The 18,247-nt window shown below is 42.6% G+C and overlaps 1 long non-coding RNA gene across 5 annotated transcripts in view; it reads left to right on the top strand.

Moving 5' to 3' along the window:
* The first annotated feature begins 13,781 nt into the window (after nucleotides 1-13,781).
* The window catches only part of LOC109393177 (uncharacterized), a 48,537-nt gene continuing 44,071 nt past the window's right edge, over nucleotides 13,782-18,247 (top strand). For all 5 annotated transcript variants that reach the window (XR_002126197.1, XR_002126196.1, XR_002126199.1 and 2 more), the window contains exon 1: nucleotides 13,782-14,219. This is a non-coding gene — a long non-coding RNA (uncharacterized LOC109393177). The remainder of the gene's footprint in view (nucleotides 14,220-18,247) is intronic.

The following is an 18,247-nucleotide window of genomic DNA, read 5'->3' on the forward strand; positions in this document are numbered from 1 at the left end:
TTAAGTCCTTACACGTTATGTCACGTGATCTTCATAAGCGTCACCTCATTGTCTTTCTCGATGGCATCCATGAGAACAGGGGAGTTACAGACAGAACCAGTTCCTTGGCCTGGAGGTTGCTCTGGTTGGTGAGAATTTTATAACTCCACAGAGTATCTTTAGCAGGCAAAAGACTGGATTCCACATAGGTATGGGTCAGGATGAATGTCTAAGGACATTAACAACTGGATACATGAAAGAGAGCAGCACACAATGTACAGGGAAACCTGGCCAAGTGATTGCTCCCAGATGCTCTCTTCTCCATCCTGCCAGGTTATCTAGTTTGGAAAGGAACTCTCCCATTCAAGACGTCCAACTTCAGATGACATCCCAACAACTGCCTGAGCCCTGTGGTTGTCAAAACCCTGAGGTGTGCATTCAGCCTTAATCACAGTTTTCGGTAGCACTTAAAAATTTAGTTGATGAATTTAACAAGAAACACATGTTTTCATTTAAATTACAATTAGCAATTAGAGAGTTAAGTGTGCCCTAGATAGAATATATAATTGTTGTAGAGTTTGTGGCATAGCTACTTTACTGTTGCTATTTTCCTTTTATGTTTTGCTTTATGATTTTAGAGTAAATTTATGCAGAAACTGTGAGAGAAGCCCCAAGCTAAATAAAGCTGCTGGGTTGGAGTTATTTGGCTTTTAAAACAAGGTCGCCAGTCTAGGCCTGCTGCAGACCTGTTGTCTAGCGTGATTCTCTTTGTTTTAGCAAATGTGAGAAGAGAAGGCATTTTACTTGCTCAGTTTGTTAGTGTGAGTTCTGGTATGAATTATATCCTTCTGAACAATGGTATATTGGTTCTATCTACCTACTAGTTGGCATGATTTCCTGGAAATTCAGAAAAGGAAAAGCAAGCTATCTTCTCCTTCAGGTCTTCAGGAATGGTTCATAGAGAAATTAATATTCACTTCTGCTTTTCAATAGGGAGTACTTAAAAAAAAGAGAGAGAGACCAAGAAAAGGTGCCAACACATACAATTTGGGGGACAAATCAGGCGCATTCCAGATGTTGGGGAACCTGGCTAATGTAATTGCCAGGGGGAAATCCATAGAGCTGAAGAGCCGTAGCACAATCACTTTTGATCCATAAAAGCGTTCTGTAGCAAAGCAAGTTGGCAGTCATAATGAAGCCATCTAATGAGAAAGTAATTCCTGGTGAGGAGCCCCTCCCTCCCAATAAAATACAGCGAAAGGAGAGAGACATGTTTTATGCTGAAATGACCGCTGGGACTTGGTACAGCGCAGATCATAGCCAAGACAAGTAATTGTAGGTGGCTTGGAGACTTGAATATATAACTCCTTGGCAATGTCTAAGGAACCACAGCAGTTTCTAAATTTTAGCAAACCAGACACAGAAGTGAGGGGAGATTGCTCATCAGGGAGACCGTCAGGAATCTGAGACTTTTGGCAGGGTTTGCCGTAGCTGGCAAAGAGTAGTAGATGGCCACCGGTAGACACTGGAGAGAATCACTTCTGGGTTTCTTTAAAGGGGCAGGCAAGTCATGCAGGCTGGGGGAACTGCCAATAATCTCTGGTTTCTACAAAGCACCCAGTATTTTATTTTAGCTTCTCTCGCAACCACACCGAACCTGTCACTCAAAGCACCGCAAACAGATAGTCTTTCCTTGTTTCCCAGGGTTCAATAAATGTTTCCAGGTGAAAACACTAGGCTAAAAAAAGGTTCCCTATCGATTGTTGCAGGAGAAAAATGGCTCAGAGGGCACTATCGTTATGGAAGTGCACCTTCCATACATAAGAGAAAACTTCCTCGGGAAGAGAGAGAGCTAGGTTCTACTTTTCTCCTTCCGTGTTGTTTTTCATCTCGTGGAATTGTTTGTCTCGAACATCAGGGACAGGGAGTAAATTTTCCTCGACACGCTGACAGACCCTGCGGAACATCTGCATAACGGTGGAATTTATTTTGTTCATTATGACTGCCGCGGAGCGCGGGGCTTTATTTCACTCCCACTGACTAGTTCTGCTCTTATAAATTATCCAGCGTGCTCTTCGCGTAAATGGCCGGCGGTCTTAGGAGAACTGGCAAATAATCTCGGAGTTGTCTTTGCTTCTTCATTTTGGTGATTTCTGTGTCATAAAAGTTATGACATATCAGAGGAAGGATCAAGAAGGCCTCTAATAAATACTTTCCAACAAGCTCGAGACAAATCTTATAACAGAGCCACTGAAGCTTCAAAGAAAATTCTACAATAAATGCTTCCCCAGCCCTGAAAGCTCAAAGGCAGAGGCACCTTTGGGTGGAAACCTGCACCCCTTGCTGCTCTAATCACTTTATTTCACATGCAGTGATGGAAATTTCATCTCACTTACTAAACTGTCCAGCTCTGTGGTGGTGATCTGTGTGTTCCTCACAATGGATCTCCCTTTTGATATTTTGAAAACATAACAGATATAAATAGAAGCAAATCATAAATGCAAAAACAAACAAGGATCAGGAGTCTCTGGACAAAAGCATGACCCACACAGGAGCTCCTCCAAATGTTCTATATCAATCGCAGCCTCACATACCATTTTCTTCCCCCTCTTGCTCTCATTTACCTTTTTTTTTATTTTTTAGGATTTGTCCAAAAACCACTGGCCTGGAACCGGAGTTATAATTTCAAACAGTTGATCTAAAGTTCAGACTATTCTCTGAAGGTTTTCCCAGCATTGTATTACTGAAAGATGTATAGTCCTATGGAAGGAGAACATTTGAGGAAGAAGGAGGAGTTTGGGAACTGGGAGAGAAGGGTTGGTTTAGGGTTCTCCAGAGAAACAGAATGAGAGAGAGAGAGAGAGAGAGAGAGAGAGAGAGAGAGAGAGAGAGAGAAAGGGAGAGAGACTACAAGGAAGTGGCTCAGAAATGATGGGGATGGGCAAGCCCCAAGGTCTGCAGGGTGAGTTGGCAAGCTAGAGACCTAGAGCCACAAGTGGAGTTCCTGTCTGAAGGCCAGCAGGCTTAAGACCTAGGAAGAGCCAATGTCTCAATTCGAGTTTGAAGGCAGAAAAAGGGCTGATGTCCCAGTTTGAAGGCAGTCAGGGAGGCAAAAAGAATGTTTTCTTACTTGGGGGAGGGTCCACCTTTTTGTTCTATTTAGACCTTCAACTGATTGGATGAGGCCCACCTACATCAGGCAGGACAACCTGCTTTACCCAGTCTACCAATTCAGAAGCTAATCTCAGCCCAAAACATTCTCATAGAAACACCCAGGAAAATATTTGACCAGATACCTGGGCACCCAGTGGCCCAGTCAAGCTGACATATAAAATTAAGCATCACAGGGAGTGATGTGAAATTAGACCCCAGGGAACATGCTCTGTGTCTTGTTTACCTGGGACACCCTGGGCACAGAACCAATGGCAGGATAAACTGGGGAGACTGTTGTCAATCTAATGAGATATTAGTGAGCAAGAAATCACATTGCCCACGCCCACACCTCTATGCCCACCAGAAATATCAAAGCTCTTCTATCATGAAAGACTCATTTTAGTATGGATGTTTTCAGACTGCTAAATTATTTGTTTTTGTGGTCTCAGGATTCCAGAATGGGGTAGAAATGGACCAAAAGAGATGGCAGGGAAAAGGTGTCTTGCTTCTTTGTCTATGAGATCGCTATCTTCAGTGCTGTTGGCCTAATGTGTGATGTGGTTGCTTCATATCAATGGGACAATGCTGCAATGCCGTAGAGACCTTCACTGAGGTGCCCGGGCCCATGAAGCATCAAGACCTGTGCTCCTGGGTAGCTACGCAGCTGGAGCCATAGAAAGGCTTGCCATATCCCAGGTGTTGCCTCGGAGCAAAGCCCTAGTTGGCCACTGTTGCCATGACTTTGCATTTCCTTTTTCACCCCCCATAGTCTTCCCAGCCTCCAGATATTCATTTTTCGGGTCAGTCCTGTCTGCCTGTTCAACACAAAGATTAATTCCACTAGCTGAGCCTTGACTCGCTAAGCAAAAGTCTGATTGTCACTTATCTTTAAACATAGCTCCTGAAATACATGAAAATCCATTGATTCCTCTTGGGGCAAGGAAGTGCAAAACTCAAGATCTCAAAAGATTCACAAAGATTCCAAAGATGTGTAAGTGAGGGCAGGGGAGGGGGAGGGTGGAGTATAGAAACAAGAGCAAAAAAATTTTTATATTACTTTCTAAAATCGTAGATGTGGAGAACAAGGATAATAAATATTATGTAAATATAATATTACTATTATTATTTCTCAAGCTCATCCTGTTAAATTTTCCATATATCAGGTACAATACTTGATGCTTTTGTTTTTCATTGAATCCTCATAACTTTGTGAGACAAATATGTTTCTCCTACTATAGATTAGGCTAGGGAGAGAAGTCACATTTTTCATTCTAGGCACTGTGCATGGGTACTTTAGATATCTTTTCATTAAAATTTACAACTCTATAACAGATGTCAAAATATGTCCACTTTATAGACAAGAAAACTGAGGCAGCAGTCTTATTTAGGAATAATGTAAAAAGCTTATAGCTGTCAGTTTGGTGAATGACAAGGGGAAGGGCTCCTAAATACTGGGTTTGAAGACCAAGGCCACCATATCTGCCCTTTGGGATGTCAGCTCTAGGCTAAGGTGCCCTGGGTCTTCCGTTCTCTCCCTGGGTATTCTTCTGGGAGTTTGTCTGAACCAATAGTCCTGGTATCTTCCAGTGTGAGCCCTCAGGCCACTGGGTGTTATTTGAAAGAAAGGAAGGAGAGTAAGCTGGGTTGGAGAATTAACTTCATAACGCAGAGATACAGGGCTGCTTACGTAGATCTAAGTTGAAGGCAAATGAATACTCAATAGGAAATTTTATTTTTAGTTTTCACTTCTGTCTGCTGGACTGCTCTCCTCTCCCTATGGTGTAGCAATGATAATCTTACATATATAAAAAAAGAAGTGCATAATTTCCTTTCGTCGTCACTGAACACTATTTATTGCATGTCTATGTGGATGTGCCAGTTGCCGTGGAAAATCATATCTGCTGATTGACGAATTCATAACATGTGCATGAGGCTGGGGCCTCTGGGTGCCTGGGTGCAGAACTGCGAGTTTTGAAATAATAAGTATTTAGGAATTTCTTTCCAAGTGCACCAAGCAGAACCATCTGTCCCTTTCCAACCCAAAAGGCAGACTGAACAGAGTCCATTCTCCTCCCCACTCGGCGTTCCCTCCCCTCCTCCACTTCAGGTCCAAGGTGAAACACTGGGCTATTTGTTTCCCTAAAACCACAGCGTGAACTTTTCCAGCAATGGCAGGAAAAGGTTTCCCTTTCCCTGCCTCCTCCACCCCATCCCCTTCTCCAATTAATACCAAAGGTTTCAATTATCCTGGAAACCTGAAATCTGGTATGTTATTAAAATCCTGTTTCAGGAAAATGCATTCCCAAGCCCCCAGGTCCTGTGGAGATTTTTCCGTTCTCCAGGATGCACTGGGGTAAGACTGTTCTCTGAGGTGCTTCTGGGGGGTGGTGGTTTGTTTTCTTTTTTTTCTAGTAACAAGCAGGATCCCGACATGATGGGGTCTGGGTTGCCTGGTGGTTAGGAGGTGCGAGGAACTTGAGATTCCCTCTTGGTGCTTGAAGCAGTGAACATCAGAGAAACTGCTTCACCTGACTGTCATCTGACACTTTCACCTCCAACCAATGAGCCTCCTGCCCCGGGGATGCATCTTTGTGAAATTAGGCTTTTCTCTTTTTTTTTTTCTCTCTCTCTTCTAATCCATAGTATAAATTCCTTAAGGGAAAGGTCAAATACTTCATCCATTTTTACGAAGAGTAATCAAGAACTAAGCCTAAGAGATATGAACTGAAACCACAATCCCCAAACTAGAAAGAACTACACTCATTTGTCAAATATGGAACTTAACTCAAGTAAACATCTAAAATAGGTTTGCTTAGTCAAAACTCAGCACTGGACAAACAGAAAAAAAATTTGTTTGCTTTTCCAAATAGCTGATATCAACTTTGCTTTCTCAAGCCCCATTATTATGGATAGACCAGGAAAAATGGAAAGTTTCCTAGTTAAAGTTAGTTATAGTCTCTTCATATTAACTTCAGATCCATCCGGGCACTTTCCAGTCTTTTCTGGTTAAATCAGTCACTCTTCTAGTGATTATTCAGTCAACTCAAAAATAAACTCATTGCTGTGGTGCCAGCCTTCAAAATGACCCACAAGAGTTTCACCACCTGGTATTCACACTCTTTTTTGTTTTTTAAGATTTTTATGAAAATATAGCTAACATATAATATTATATTAGTTACAGGTATACATCATAGTTATTCGACAGTACCAACCTGGCACTATACATAGTTATTCCCACATTATTGATTATATTCCCTATACTAAAGAAGTGATCACCATGATAAGTCCAGCAACAATCTGACACAGTACCATGCAATCATAATATTATTGACTATATTTCCTATGCTGTATGTTACATCCCCAAGACTTATTTATTTTATAACTGGAACTTCGAACCCTTTATTCCCCTTTATCTCCCCCCCTTGTAATATTTCAATGATAGATGACATTCAATATTATTCTATATTAATTTCAGATGTACATAGTAGTTAGACATTTATGTAATTTATGAAGTGATCCCCCTGACTAGTACCCACCTGGGACTAAACATAGTTATTACCATATTATTGATTATATTCCCTATGTTTTACTTTACATCCCCATGTCTATTTTACAATATAACTACCAATTTGCATTTCTTAATCCCTTCAACTTTTTCACCCTGACCCCAACTCCCCTCCCATCTGGCAACCATCAAAATGTTCTCTGTATCTATGAGTTTATTTCTGTTTTATTTGTTTATTTTGTTCTTTAGATTCCACTTATAAAAGTGAAATCATATGACATTTGCCTTTCACTGTCTGATTTACTACACTCAGTGCAATAGCCTGTAGGTCCATCATGTCACAGATGGCAAGAGTTTATTCTTTTTTTATGGCTGAGTAATATTCCATTGTATATACGTACCACCTCTTCTTTATCCATTCATCCATTCATGGACATCAAGGTTGCCTTCATATCTTGGCTGCTATAAATAATGCAGCAATGAACATATGTATGAGCATGTCTGCTTGAAATAGTATTTTGGGTTTCTTCAGATAAACACTCAGAAGTGGGATTACTGGGTCTTTCTTTGTTTCTTGTTACAGCTTTTGTCTTAAAATCTATTTTGTGTGGTATAAGTATTGCTACTTCAGCTTTTTTGTTTGTTCATTTGTTTCCATTTTCATGAAATATCTTTTCTATCCCTTTACTTTCAGTCTGTGTGTTTCTTTCTATCTGAAGTGAGTCTCTTGTAGGCAGCATATGTAAGAGTCTTGTTTTCTTATCCATTCAGCCCCCCTATCTTTTGATTGGAGCATTTAGTCCATTTACATTGAAAGTAATTGTTGATAGGCGTGTAGTTGTTGCCATTTTATTATTCTTTTTTTTTTTTCCTTCATCTTAAAGAACTTCCTTTAAGAGTCCTTGTAATACTGGTTTGGTAATGATGAACTCCTTTAGCTTTTTCTTGTCTGGGAAAGCTCTTTATCTGTCCTTTGATTCTAAATTATAGCTTTGCTGGGTAGAGTAATCTTAGTTGTAGTTCCTTGTTTTTCATCACTTTGAATATTTTGTTCCAATCCCTTCTGACCTGCAAAGTTTCTGTTGAGAAATTAACTGACAATCTTATAGGAGCTTCCATATAAGTTACTAGTTCCCTTTCTCTAGCTGCTTTTAGGGTTTTCTCTCTGTCTTTAACCTTTGCTGTTCTAATTATAATGTGTCTTGGTGTGGGCTTGTTTGGTCTCATCTTGTTTGAGACTCTCTGCGCTTCTTGGACTTGTACTTGTATGTTTATTTCTTTTGCCCAGTTAGGAAAGTTTTCAGTAATTATTTCTTCAAATAGGTTCTCAACCCCTTGTTTCTCTCTTCTCCTTCTGATACCCCTATGATGTGAATGTTATTACACTTGATGTTGTCCCAGAGGTCTCTTAAACTGTCCTCAGATTCTTGTTTCTGTTTGTTGTTCTGATTGGGTGTTTTCTGCTACTTTGTCTTCCAAATCACTGATTCAAGTCTTTGTTTCATCTAGTATGCTGTTGATTCCTTTTAGTGAATTCTTTATTTCGGTTACTGTATTCTTCACATCTGACTGGTTCTTATTTTGGTTTCTATGTCCTTTTTAATGCTTGGTATTTCATTGTTGAAGTTCTCACTGAGTTCTTTGAGCACCCTTATAACCGTTGTGTTGAACTCTGTCTCTGGTAGGTTGCTTTCCTCCATTTCATTTAGTCCTTTTTCTGGAGTTTCCTGTTCTTTCATCTGGGATGTATTTCTTTGTTTCCTCATTTTGGCTGCCTCTCTATGTTTGTGTAAATGTATTAGGGAAATGCGTTATGTCTCTGAGTCTTGGGCGGGTGGCCTTAATTATTAAGTGTCCTATTGGGGCCTCCCTAGTCACCTAGTCACCTGCTTTAGGTGACTTCCTGTTATAGGTGAACCTTGACTGCTCTCGGCATGTCAGTGGGTGGGACTGACCCTCAGGCTCACAGGCTTTGGGGTTTGACCATGTCCACAGCTTATGGGCTATTGTACGAGGGGCTTACCCCACTGAGTGTGATTTGCACTAGTGGTCTCTGGTGCCTGTTGAGACGATCTTTTGTGTGTGCCACTTGTGGGGCTAATTGGGTGGTGTTTGGCTGTGGTCTGAAGCCAACCTTTAAACATGTTGGTTCTGGGGCCTCTTGGGAGTGGCTCTGGTGCAGACCCAGGTCACCTATTGCCTGTGTCTGTTTCGGGGCTAACTGGTAGGAGCTACAAAATGATCCGTGATTGTTCACTGCCTGTGCTAAACCTGGAGGCATGTTGGAGAGGCCATGCTATGAACCTAGGATGTCTGCCGCCAGTACTGGGTCCGGGATAACTCTGCAAAAAACCAGGATACCCTGAGGTCTGCTGCTGCCTGCTTGGTCCCTTAAGGTTCAGCTGCTGATCGAGCCTCATGCAGTATGAAAGTTGGGTGAGGCTGGGTCTCAGAGAGTCACTAGAGTGTGAAGAGTTGTGGTCACCAGGTTAATGTAAATTCTGGTTTGGTGTGAGTGCTGAGCCTGGAGCTACTCAGCAAAAGTCTCAGAGCACATGGAGGCCAGCTGCTGCTTGTTGGGGGCCTGTCAGATTCTGATAGTTTTCCAAGAAAGAGTGCAATGTGGATGGGGCTAGCGGCTTATGGAGAAAGTACCTCTAGCATTGGGGGAGTTGGTGGGGTGGCATCCCAGTGAGTCAGCAGGATGGATCAGCAGAGCTCATCAGGCCAATCAGATTCAGATTTGGCAGTGGTGGGGGCGGACTCAACACAGGAAAGATGGCTGCTGGCTGCATGGGAGGAGGACCTCACACAGGAAAATGTTGACTGTCCTCCAATCCTCCTTTTGAAGCCACACACCTCATTATGCCATCCCACCCCGAACCCCCTATGTCTCCAGTGCTTCCCAAGTCACCATCCCTCCACTGGAGTCCAACGCGAGTGCCTGCAAGTGAATGAGTCTGTGCATGGGCCCTGTAAGAGGACGTCTGGGTTTCTCACAGCCTTCTGTCCCACCCAGAAGGTCAGAATCCTCACTGTTTTTCACAGCCAGATGTTATGAAGGCTCCTCTTCCCAGCACCAGTACTCTGTGCTGGGGATACTGGTTTAGTGAGCTGGGGTCACTTGCTCCTCCGGGAGGAAGCCTCGCCACCAAGATAGCCCTCCTGATTCTCAACCACCACCTGGAGATTTGGGGCCATTCCGTGTTTCTGCCCCTATACCAGTCCCGACGTGGCTTCTTCTTTGTATTTTTAGTCATAGAACTTTTGTTTGGCCAGGCTTCAGATGGTTCTCCAGGTTGATGTTTCTATAATTTAGTTGTAATTTTAATGTGTTTATGGAAGAATGCAGGCACAGTGTTTATCTACTCTGCTATCTTGGATCTCTCTTTTCGCTATGTTTCTTGTTCTCCACAGGGTTGGGGAAATTTCTGGGTCATTACATGACCCATGAACGCTAAGGGAGGCTCAGGAGTGCTATTTTAGGCTTTCACTCTAACAGCACCACACTGTATTTTTAAACTTTTGTTTAGTGGGCTCATGTGGCCACAGGCTCATTCCATGGGACAGTTCTTCCATGGAGTTCCAGAGATGGCAGGGAACTGGCCCCTATACTCTGGGCTTCCCCATCAGCTCTGGCTTGCTGGAGGGTCAAGACACATACTCCCAATTATTTGCTTTAGTACCTCTGCCTCTCTTCCAACATTTCACAAAGGTTAAGGCAGGACTTCCACTTCTGTCTGCTACCCCTTTCTTGCCACATCCACCTTCTTCCCTAGGGCAGAAAATCTCCCAGCCTAGAGGTCATGGACAGGAATAATTTTTCTATCATGCAGAAGACTAGTATGAGTGGGCCAGACTGTGCTTTTGGTTTAGGAGCTGCAGTGCAGTGAAGAGCTAGACTATTAAAGATGAAAATATATGGATTTAATATGCTCAAATTATTATCCTCATTCCACATTATTTTTTATTGAATTATAAAATATAATCCATTTTCCTCAATAAACAAACTAGGCAAATGCATGCACACACACGCATACATGCACATGCACAAACACATGGAACAAGTTCAAACTGGAACGATACCAACATATTTTCCTTAACAAGTTTTTCCAAAAGAACTAAATCTAGAGTATCAAGATCATCTCCAAATTGAATTCATTCAGTTTCATACCTTGTGCCTCAAATCAGACTGGTGTGGGGACAAGAATAGTCAGGATGCAAATGGCTTATGTAGAGGTAAATAACTCTGTAATTTGGTGTTCTATAATGTTTGATCACAACCACTTTTAAAAAATTATACTTGTTTATATACATGGCACTGTTTCTTTCATGGAAATACTTCGGGGAATAAACTAGAGCACTCTGTTCATGGCACTTGCCAGAAAAAAAAAATTAGCAACTTGGAACTAATCTTTTGGACTCCTAGGCTCAACTTTTGAACAACACCATGCCTACTCCAAATTGTTATTCAGACATTCTTCTAGATCAGGGGATGCAAATCAGCAAGCTGTAGGAGAAAAACCAGTCCTGAGGTGTATCTTCTTTAGCTTAGGCACAATTGTTTTACTTTTTGTGTACGTAAGAACATTTAAACTGTGCAAGTACCCTCCAGGCTTACAGGAACAGTCAGTAATATATTATGGGGACTATAAGAAAGTCTATGCTGAGTGATAGGAACTAAGAAGTGCCATTTTTATCTGGAAGGGTCAAAAAAGAATTATTTAGGGTATGATACTTGAATTGAATGGGAAAAGATGAGGCAGGGTTCCCCTGGAAGCAAGAGTCTGAAGGACTTTTCAGAGATGAGCATTATTATGGAAGTGAAATTTTAAAAAGAATATAAACAAAGGGAGGGATTTCATTTTTTTTAACAAATGGGTATGTGTATGTGTGTGGGGGGGGGTGCGGAGGAGAGGGGGCAGCAGAGTCAAATAGTAAAGATAGTAAAATAAACCCTGAAAAAAAAATTCTGTTAGATTTATAATTAAAGGTTATCACTGATATCCTTTGTCAGAGCAAGGTAGGTTTCATGTAGTGTTGGGAATGGCCAGGATGGCTGAATGCAATGGTCAAAGATGGAGAGATGAAATATAGACTCATTTTCCTATGGCTTGGGTGTTAACGGAAGGAGAGATATGGGCTGTAGCTAATGAAAAGTTGACTATTTTCTTAAAATGGGATAGTCTTGAGCATGTTTGTAGGCTGTGGAGAAGGCAACAAGGGAGACGAGTGGGTTGAAAAGACACGTAACTAGTGGAGCCACACCTAGTGTTGGGGAGATGGTTATGAGCTCAAGCAGAGCTCAGCAGTGCAGCTATGGGTACAGGAGTGGTAGACGGTTAAGTTGGTCTAAAGGTTGGATTTGCTGAGCAGGATTCATGGAAGGGCAAAGGGAGAAGGACACTAAAGAACTTAGAGGCAGAGAGGGGTTGCAGCCATGGACCTTAGATCCTAGGTTGGGTAGGAAAGTGAAGAGAAATGAGTATGGCACTAAAATGAGAATATTGCCCACAGGCATGAAAGACTGCTTGGGAAAGAGAAGAATGCACCGAGGGGCATGGCTTACACTTAACAGGTAAAACTTATTCAGACTCTAAAGGATCCCTTTATAGCAAGAGTTATTTTGTTTTGAAAAGAGCTACACAAGTAAAATGGGCCTATCTTTCATGAGGGCATCAGGAAAGGGGCTGGAAAGTCAATTATATGTTGAACACTTTAGGGTGGTTCTATTCAGAGACAGGAAGCTGGAATGGAAAACCTGAACTTGCCCTAGGCAATGGGTTCAATCTGTGCTATTGCCTGTGTGCACTGGCTAAGCTTCCCACTGCATTGTCCCATATGGTAGCCACTAGCCACGAGTGGCCATTTCAACTTAAAATTATGACATTAAATTTAAAATTCAGTTCTTCAGTCATGCTAACCACATTGCAAGTTCTTAAGTGCCACATGTGGTTAATGGCTACTAATTGGTCAGCATAGCTATAGAATGTTTCCATCAGCACAGCATGTTCTATTTGACATGGCTGCTATAGAAAGTTCTCATGCCCTTGAATCAAATATTTCTGGGAATAATTCTAGGCACTGCCTGATAAACCCAGATCCATCTAGCCAGTTGTTCATTGTTGACCCTTTTATGTTGGGTGCTGGTGTGGTCTGAATGTTTGTGTCCCCCCCACAAAATGTAGATGTTGAAATCCTAAACTCCAATGTGATGTCACTAGGATGTGGGGCTTTGGGGGGTGGTTAGGTCATGAGTGAAGCCCTCATAAGTGGGATTAGTGTCCTTATGAAAAAGACCCCAGAGATCTCCCTTACCCCTTCTACCATGTGAGGACACAGCAAAAAGTTGGCCTTCTCTGAACAAGGTGGGATCTCACAAGACACCAAATCTGCCAGGACTTTGATCTTGGACTTCCAGCTTCCAGAACTGAGAAATATACTCGTATAGCTGTTGTTTATAAGCCATCCAGTCTATGGTACTTTTTTTATAGCAGCCTGTATGGACTCAGACAGGTGTCCTGCCTGCTCTCTTAAACTGTCCACCCTTGGCTATCCCTAGAGCCTGGCCTGCCCTCACCTGGGATGCGGACCCTAGGTCCTCTCTATTCCATGTCCCATTGCCGCACACCAGCCCTATCCACTTTCAGGCCAAGCACCAGCTGTTGAATCACCTGTGACTCAAACAGGAGCCTCATTTGCTAAGCCTAGAAGGCTATGTATGCCCAAAGAAGCTGTGACCAGGAAGCAGAGAGTCTGGACTGAGAATGGAAATCACATGCTGGTGCTCAGTCTCCAGGGACACTGGCTGGGTTTCTTAAGGGTGAATGTTGATGTGCTCTTTGGAGGCAGCAGCCCATAGAGGAAAACTGATGGGGAGGAAATGCCATTCCCTGGGCTGTAAAGAAGTTAGGGCCTCAGAAGAGAAACAATAAATAAAAGAAAAGGTGCAAGAATTTTGTGCTTTTCCTATACTGCAGAGAGCAGGTTTCATATATATTGCAACACCCAGAGTGCTCAAGAATGGAGCAGACATGCACGTGCCTACAAAACCATAACACAGCTGGCAGGTCTATTTTTAGGTCCCTAAGCATTGGCAGTGTCCCTCTATCCAGTGAATGCTGTCTGATCTCCTAGAGTCTGTGCCAAGAGCTGGACTCAGCTGAACTCATGGACATGACAGTCCCATGTGCAAGTACTGGGGTGGCCCCTTCCTGAGCCTAGATTCCTGGGAGGGGACAAAAGGCTGTGCCTGCTCAGGTGTGACCTCTTTCAACCAGGGGAAAAGGCAGCCTTTCTCACAGTTCTGCTCCTAGGCCTCGAATTGTTTTGGATACCTCTGAGAAAGCAGTCTGAAAGGGAGTCTTAGAAAGAAATATATGATAATACCAGGCTTGTCTGCTGCGCTGAGTGGGGACATTCAGAGAGATAATATTTGCCTGGAATAGTGGTTCCATGGAACATTATTGTCCATTGTGCCTGAATGATTAGAGAAACAGGGATCCTGGCGGACAGAAGCTTCTGGAACCACGCTGCTTGGATTTGAATCTGGCTCTATCATCTGCTAGTTTTATGACTTTGGGTGAGTTACTAACCTCTTAGTGTCTCAGTTTCCTCATTTGTAAAATGATGCTAATAATAGTATCTACCTTATAGCACAACCCTAAAGGGCTGTTGTAAAGTGTAAATGAGGTGATTTATGTAACGTTAGAATGGTGCCTGGCATATAGCAAACATTTAGTAATTGTTAGCTATTATAATTAACTGATTATTCTGATTTAATGAACTTGGCATTGATAATATAATGAGACAGCAAAAGGTAGTGGTGAAATGTGTTTGTTTGGATCAAAGCCCAGTTCTACCACTAACCAGTTTTATGAACTTGAGCAAGTTAGTTCCCCATGTGTCAGTATTTTGGTTGATAAAATGAAGTTAATAATATGTGCATATTAATAGTACCTTCTCCCAGATGATAGATAGGAGGATTAAAGAAGCTAATACATGTGAAACACTCAGAAGAATGCCTGGTATTACAGAGTAGAAACTTGATAAGAGCTAGCTGTTGTTATTATTGTTGCTGTTGTATGGATTCTCAAATTTCAAAGTCAAAGAATGCCGTGAAGTTCACTGAAGGTTGAAATGAGCTAAGCCTCATTTACCGTTGTTTTGAGGATCAGAGGGAACTGGGAGATATTACAGGTACCAATTCAGTTAATCAGCAAATATTTGTAGAACATGTACAATGCATCCAGAACTGGTCATTACTGTAAACATCCAATAGCATTGTGCTGGCGAGTTCCTGGGTAGTGAGGGTGTAAACATTGCTGCCAACACAGAGTTCAATCTGATCCTGGATGGTTTGTCAAGGCAAAGCATTCCGGATGCTACAAGTACTGTGCTGTCTCTAAAACATTGCCAGTCTCAAAACCAAGAGGAACCAAAGAAGGAAGACCTTGGCTTAGACCCTTAAACATCCCTAGTGGGATTCCAAGTGTAGTCAAGGCCTAGACCAAGGAGACAGAATCAAGTCGAAGGCTTATGGGGTTTCTTGGCCTTTCTTCTTCCACCCCTGTGCCTTTCCCTGTCACATGCCTCATCATTGCTGGCCTGTTGTGTTGTAGAGATGGCAAAAGGAAGACAGGAGACTGAAGGGGCTAATGTCGATGGTGACCCTCACCCTCCAGTGTCACCCACCCCTTTAGGGCCTGTCTACCCTTAGTTAGGAAGCCTTGTCAGTGGCAGGTAAAGCATCAATAAGACAGAAGAGGCCACAAAGGGCCCATCCTCCTTCAGAATGTATAGCTGCCTTACTCTGCCCTGTGTCATCCTTGAACCTGGCTAAGGCTGAGGAATAGGTTTATAAGTCATGATACCACCTTCACATGGGCCTATGACACCCACTCTGTGAAGAAGTGAAAGCTAAAGGTTAAAACATGTGTGTGTATTCGCTGCAGGATCCTTGTCGGCCTCTGACTGCCCTGTCGCACATACCGCCTCACCTTCCTTCTTTTCAGGGTTCTCCTTTCTCTGGGAACAGGGCCCCTGTGGGGAGTACCTCCAACCTGGCTTCATCGCCTGGGCAGAATGCCCAATGCAGAGGAAGGTGAGAAGGGAGCTTGCCAGGTAAACAGTAGGAATGAATGGCGAATATGGCATTTCAAATGGAAATAGGACCCTGGAGAGCCCTATCTTCTGTCTTTTTGTTACCCTTGTGAAAGATTTCAGCCTCTCTCCCTAGCGAGGCCAGCCCTGCTTTCTAGGGCCAGTGATGCCTTCACATTTCCCAGAACTGTGAGCCTCAACTGAAAAGGGCAAGAATGAACAGCCAGAAAGTGGTTGCCAGACACAGGGACCTGTTAGAGTCCCAAGGCCATCCTCTACAGGAGTCAGGGAAAACAAGGGAATGGACTTAGGGTTTACCTTTCTGGAAAGGGAAGGCTATTTCTCAGGCTCTGGAATCACACAGAAACAGCATCCCTCTTGCTCTTTTTCTCTGTTGATTGCTTTTAATTTAAGTCAATTAGACAAAAAACAAGATTGCGAAACCTACAGCTGAACACGCCTGGGGTATTTATTTATTTATTTATTTATTTGTTTGCCTTTTTTATTTCCTTCTCCCCCCCAGCACCTTGTTCTTGAAACTTGTCTGGTTCAACATTTCACTGGCTTGGTTAAGTATCTTGTAAGGAAATCATTTATAATAAAGCTGGGATGCTTGGGTTTATCATTTCTAAGTGTGGGTCAGGGTTTAGTTCGCTATGTTAAACTCTCCATGCTGCATGTGATTTGTCAAGCTTTGTCAGGAACAAAAAGTTCTGGGATGTGCAAAGCAGGACTGCTTGGTTTCCATGGAGATACTGCTAGTTAGGCTATGGAAATCCTGAAAAGGCCAGAGGATGAGTGACAATACAAGGATTTAGCGGCTGATCTAAAGAGCCAGACTGAATTAATGAGATTTTTCACAGAGCGTTATTAGCAAGGCTAGCACCGTATGGCTCTTAGGCCCTCGTTTTCTCAGCCGCAATCTTGGAAAACAGAAATGGAAAGATTTAATTGCTGTTTTTTAAGCCCTTTAAGATTATTTTAACCTATAACATTTTAAGGTTGTAATAGGAAAATGTTTCTTTTTTTCATCACTCAGTTACTGTTATTACAGTGTTTTTGGTGGCAGTTGCCCTTTATCTGCATTGAGATGGGAAATTCAATAGTACTTATTATATTGAGCAGTTAATTCCCACATACTGTGAACACATTACTGTTCAATGTAGGTTATCTGGAGTTTCATTTAGAGCCGAGGGAGAGATACCATGTCATCGGCTTTATATCTACTGGGGCTATATTAATTATTTATTATAGACTGCTGATGTAAACTGTTAGCTCTGGCAGGTCACAATTTGTGCAGGTATCTATCCATCACGCCCGTTTTGGGAGTTTGGATGCGAATTTCTGAAAACGGGCAATTTGTGTAGTTTGCGAGTTGAATTCCAAGTGCTGCTGCTGGTGCACTTAACACCGAAAGGAAAGAAGCTTAGAAAGGACCCCTCTCAACCATCATTAGGTGGCAATTTCCTCGGAAGTCTGGGAGCCACGCTGTCAGAGGGCCTTTTTCTCCCTCCTTCTTTGCAAGGACTGAGCGTAGAAATTATGGGTGCGTTCGCTGGGTTGCCTTTTCATTTCCAACATGTTCCCTGCACCAACTCTCCATAAAATGTCATCTCTGCCGCCTCCTGAAATCAGGCTGTGGCGCAGGGAAGCAGCAGGCCAGGCGCTGCTCTTTCCTGCTGGTGTACGGGAGGGCACATGCACATATGTTTCTGGGAGATGGAAAATCATCCTGTTGCTGCTGAGTAATCACAACAAAAGCACATGCGGGCCGCATTCTCCGGATTCCTGTACAGTAGACTAATCCACTTAATCCCAATGTTACCTGCCCCCCTCCACCCCCCAACAGGAATTTCACAGTCTCTTTTGATTTAGTGGTTTGTAAAATCTCTGATTAAGTGCCTTTGCACTCTTGTGATTGTCTCTCGAGTCCCTAAATGATTTTGTGAGGAAGAAACCAGAGAAATTGAAATCGGGGTCAACATGCCCTCTTCCTTCCCTGTTTCATTTTTCTTTATTATTGCGATTTTAAAAATTTTGAGCTTATCTTTTCTTGACTCTACTACCACATGACAGTATTTTATCTTTTAAATTATCAAAAGTACAATCTATGCTGAGTTCTCCCAGCTAAATTGATCTCAAATTTAGTTCTGTCTGGATTTGTATGCCTGTTCCAATTGGCATCTAAGAATCCACTACCCTGTGTGTCTTTAGAAGGAAGGTGGTAAGAGCAGGAGTGATGGGGTCAAACAGACTTGGCCTTGAGACCTGGCTCTGTCATTTGCTAGCGGTGCGGTTATGGGCAAGTCACTTAACCCCTCTGGTCTTTTTTTTTTTTTTTTAGTTTCAGGTGTACAGAACAATGCAATAGTTACCCTTTTCACCCTCACAAAATAACAACCCCCCTCTCCCCATCCACTGCCCTCCCACCCCCGATATCATGCTTATCTATTACAATTCCATTGAATCCGTTCCCGCACTCTACTCCATGTCCCGAGGTTATATGTA

The sequence above is a fragment of the Hipposideros armiger genome, unplaced genomic scaffold (assembly GCF_001890085.2).
Source record: "Hipposideros armiger isolate ML-2016 unplaced genomic scaffold, ASM189008v1 scaffold_369, whole genome shotgun sequence".
Taxonomy (NCBI): domain Eukaryota; kingdom Metazoa; phylum Chordata; class Mammalia; order Chiroptera; family Hipposideridae; genus Hipposideros; species Hipposideros armiger.